Source organism: Otolemur garnettii, unplaced genomic scaffold (genome assembly GCF_000181295.1).
Source record: "Otolemur garnettii isolate 467f Iridium unplaced genomic scaffold, OtoGar3 scaffold00132, whole genome shotgun sequence".
In the NCBI taxonomy this organism is placed as follows: Eukaryota; Metazoa; Chordata; class Mammalia; order Primates; family Galagidae; genus Otolemur; species Otolemur garnettii.
The window spans coordinates 689,319-694,249 of record NW_003852527.1 but is presented as its reverse complement, the minus strand read 5'-3'; the positions used below and the strand labels follow the sequence as shown (position 1 = coordinate 694,249).

The 4,931-nt window shown below is 34.1% G+C and overlaps 1 protein-coding gene across 1 annotated transcript in view; it reads right to left on the bottom strand.

Annotated features, from left to right (window-relative positions):
• Positions 1–4,931, bottom strand: part of ASCC3 (activating signal cointegrator 1 complex subunit 3) — a 368,987-nt gene that overhangs the window by 71,160 nt on the left and 292,896 nt on the right. The gene's annotated exons all lie outside the window — the stretch shown is intronic.

The window sequence follows — 4,931 nt, the reverse complement described above, 5'->3', positions numbered from 1 at the left end:
TAGTGGGATGGCTGGATCAAAGGTGGGTCTATGCTTAGTTCTTTAAGGTATCTCCACATTACTTTCCATAGAGGTTGTACAATTTTGCAGTCCTACCAACAGAGAATGAATGTTCCTTTCTCTTTGCATCCATGCCAGGATCTGTTGCTTTGGGACTTTTTGATATGAGCCATTCTCACTGGAGTTAGGTGATGTCTCATTGTGGTTTTGATTTGCATTTCCCTGATGATTAGAAATGTTGAACATTTTTTCATGTGTTTGTTGGCCATTTGAAAAGTTTCTGTCAAGTCTTTTGAATGAGGTTATTTCATATTTTTCTTAATGACTTGCTTGAGTTCTTTGTAGATTCTGGTTATCGGCTTATTATTGGATATATAGCATGCAAACATTTTTCCCATTCTGTACGCTATTTACTGTTGATTGTGCCTACGGCTGTGATCAGGTGCCATTAGTTTATTTTTGCTGTTGCTATGATTGCCACTGAGGTCTTCATAAATTCTTTCCCTAGCCCAATATATATAAGAGTTTTACCAATATTTTCTTATAGAAATCTTATAGTTTCATGTCTTAGGTTTAAGTCTTTTACCCATTGTGGATTAAATTTTGTGAGATGAAGATCCTACTTCAGTCTTTCACATGTGGCTAGGGATTCTTTTCCCCAGTGCATGTTTTGACTGCTTTATCAAAGATCAGATGGGAATATGAGGATGGTTTCACGTGTGGGTTCTCTGTTCTGACGCATAGATCCATGTCTCTACTTTTGTGGTGGTACCATGATGTTTTGGTTACTATAGCCTTGTAGTATACTACCAAAGTTTAATAAAGCAATGCCTCCCAATTTGTTCTTACTATGTAAGGTTGTGCTGCTATTCATGGTCTTTTTTAGTTCCATTTGAAGTGCAGAATTGTTTCTCCTACATCCATGAAAAATGACACTGGTTATTTTAATAAGGTTTGCATTGAATCCATAAATCACTTTGGATAGTACCGCTATTTAAATGATGTTGATTCTGATGATCCTTCCATCAATAACCTTTGTGATTTCTTTCTCAGTGCTTCATAATTCTCTCTATGGAGGTCTTTTACTTCTTTCATTACATATATTCCTAGGCATTTTACTTTCTTTGTTGCTACTATGAAAGGAATTGTAACTTTGATTTGATTTTCAGCTTGATTATTGATGATGTATATGAAAGCTACTGATTTGTGTACATTGATATTGTAACCTGAGACTCTGCTGAATTTATTTATCATTTCCAGGAGTCTGTTGGGGTTTTCTAGACATAAGATCCTACTGTCAGCAAGAAGCGATAATTTGATCTCTTCTTTCTTCATTTAGATCCCCTTGATTTCCTTCTCTTGCCTGCAGGCTCTGGTGAGGACTTGCAGCACACTTGAACAAAAGCAGTGAAAGTGGGCAATCCTGTCTGGTTCCAGTCTAAGCAGGAATGCTTTTAATTTTTCTCTGTTCAATATGATGCTGGCTGTAGGCTTGCTGTATGTATAGCTTTTATAATTTTGAGGTATACTGATTTTGTTGAGTGCTCTTACTATGAAAAGGTGCTGAATTTTTCCAAATGCTTTCTCTGCATTGATTGAAGGGGTCGTATGCTTTGTTTTGTTTTTGCATCTGTTTATGTGGTGAATTATATTTATAGATTTGCATGTGTTGAATCATCCTTGCACCTCTGGGATGAACTCCACTTGGTTATGGTGAATTATTATTTTTTTATGTGTAGCTGAATTAGGTTTGCTAAGATTTTGTTGAGAATTTTTCCATCTATATTCATATCCAGAAAACTAATGAAGTAAAAGTTGGTTATTTGAAAAAATAAACAAAATTGATGAGCCTCTTGCTAGATTAATTAGAAACAGAAAAGAAAAGACTCTAAAACTCAATTAAAAATGAAAAAGGATAAGTCACAACTGCTATCACAGAAATACAAAACATCATTTTGGAATACTAAAAAAATTTCTATACTCATAAACTTGAAAATGTGGAGGAAATAGACAAATTCTTGGAAACATACCACTTCTCTAGGCTCAATCAGGAGGAAATAGATCGCCCAAACAAACCAATATCAAGCACTGATATTGAAGCAGCAATACAAATTCTTACAACTAAAAAAATTTCCAGACTATATAGTTTTACACCTGAATTTACCAAACCTACAAAGAAGAACCTGTACCTGTACTGCAGAAATTAATCTATAACATTGAGAAGGAAAGAATTCTTCCCAACTCATTCTAAGAAGCCAATATTACCTTGATAGCAAACCCAGGAAAGGACACAACTAAAAGAGAAAACTCTTAAAAAAAATTCTAATTCTTATTTCAAAAAAGTTGATAGTAATATACAAAATGACCACATAAAAGGTAAGAATTTCTATTCATTGAAAAAAAAAAAAGAAAAGCAACCAAATGGCTAAGGATGAGATTTGAAATATTTATCTTCTCTAAAGGAAAGGTCTAAAACAGGTTATCAGTCTTCAGTTGGGCATTTGTAAAAATGAGAGATTATCATTTAAAATTGTTTTGATGTTAACTGAAAGGAAACAATAGGTTGGTGAAAGTGAATCAATATTTAATATCCTTTTTATCAATCTATGATTACCATCTAGCTTATTCTCTTTATACCAACAATAATCACACTGCAACTTATTCAGAGGACCTAAAAGAAACATCTTTTTTTTTTTTGCAGTTTTTGGCTGGGACTGGGTTTGAACTCTCTACCTCTGGCATATGGGGCCAGCGCCCTACCCCTCTGAGCCATAGCGCCACCCTAAAAGAAACATCTTAATGAACAAAAACACTGTCATACTACTAACCCCCCCCAAAATAAAAAACTTCATTTTCTGACAAAATTTAAGTTCAGAAAATATTATAGAAAGTAAATTCACAGTAATACTCAAAAATAGGCATTTTTCAGTTGTGGTCATATAAGGAATACTAAAATAATTCATAAATTCAAAAAATAAAGTTTAAAAATGACTTTAGGAACATGAATTAATATATCTTTGTCAAAGGAGACATTGGTGGTAACACAGGTCATTGAACATGAAATGTCTGATTTCAAATTAAAAAATTAGCTCATTATATCTCAAATAAAAAACAGTACAATTAATCAAAGTTTGTACCTTTTGATCAGGCTGGTGTGCAGTGGTATGAGCAAAGCTTACTGCAAGCTCAAACTCCTGGGTTCAAGTGAACCTCCCACCTCAGCCTTCCCAAGTAGATAGGACTATAGGCATATGCTACCACGCCCAGCTAATTTGTTTGTTTGTTTGTTTGTTTTACAGAGATATGTCTTGCTATGTTGCCCAGCCTGGTCTTAAACCCCTCACCTCAGCCAACCCTCCCACCCCAGCCTTTCAAAGTGCTGAGATGTGGTGTGAGCCACAATGCCTGGCCTTTTGGGGGGCTGGATAGGGATGCAGAATATAACTGGCATATGTTTTTCATGAACCTCTTTTACAAATTATGTATCTTAACATAAATTACTTCCCACCTTAGCACCTTCCACCTCATTGTAGAGGGGTGTCCTGAGAGACAGTGTGTGTGTATGTGTGTGTGGGCGGGGGGGGGGGCATGAAAGCCCAAACTCTGGTGCTAGACTGCAAATCACTCACTAGCTGTACAACCATGGACAGGCTGGTCAATCTGTAAAATGAGAATAATGATAGGATCTTATTAATATCAAATTAGTAGTTGTTGTGAGGATTAGAATTTATCAAGGTAAAGATCTCAGAAAAGTGGCAGGTACATAAAAGCTGCTCAGAGGTGTTAGCTTTTATTGTATGTGTTCCCGAGGCAGAGAAATACTTTTAAATAGAAGACTAGGTAAATGTTACCAAGTTAGGTAAATATGCAAAAAATTATATCGTTAAATCTAGCAGATATTAGTTTACGATGTATGCCCAAACTCATTAACTGTTTTTTACTGTCTATGGTAACAGCTTTTCCCCTAGCAAAACCCTATTTTTATGAATCTTTGTCTAGGAGATTATATAAATCTCATCCTTAGGAATTAAACAAAATTATATTTTATACTCTTTTCTCAGAAATAAAATAATTTTTTGATAGCTACCTTGTATACTTTAACCCTCTGTTCTTTGTTTATAGAGAAAAAATAGAAAACTGATGAATACAGGATCTACCTAAATATTTTTCCATCTATCAATCAATTCATTAACATATGTAACTCATTAAAATGCACTTGGCCCTATGCTGAGCACAAAATCTACACACTAGTTTCTCAGAGGAAAAAAAACTGAGAAACTGTAAAACTGTGAATAAGATATCAAAGCTTACCGAGAATGATAAAACTCTGGAAGAAGGAAAAAAGCTAGACGTGAATGACCATAGAATAGGTGAATTTACAAGAGAAGGGTCTTAGAGAAAGAAGACCAATGGTTCTTAACTTCTTAAAAGCAGCAAGGTATCTAAGGGATAAGATAACAATCAGGATATACGTATATCCTGACTAGTGAGTCAACAAAGTGTTGTGGGAAATTGTAACACTTACAAATCAATAAAGCAAAATTAAAAAAGCCAGAAAGATATAATACTTAGAAAGAAAAGTGAAGATATTTCTAATAGTAATTTCAACTTCATATTAAATTTAATTCTCAGCTTCCTGGAAAGAAAAGGAAAAATAAAAACATGATAGTTTTGGAAAGAAAAGGAAAAATAAAAACATGATAGTTTTTTTTTTCTTTTTTACAAAGTGACACATCTGTTGTTTTTGTTAAGAGTGTATGTGGGAGTGGGGGATAAACAGCTCTCATGATATTAATTCTAAGAGAACTTAATCATTTGGATGCTTATATAAAAAAACTCTTCATTCACATCAGGGTAACTATTCAACAAGAACCAAACAAAAGCAATAAGAACAAAAGCTTTAGATCATAATTCGAAGAGGTTATGTATTT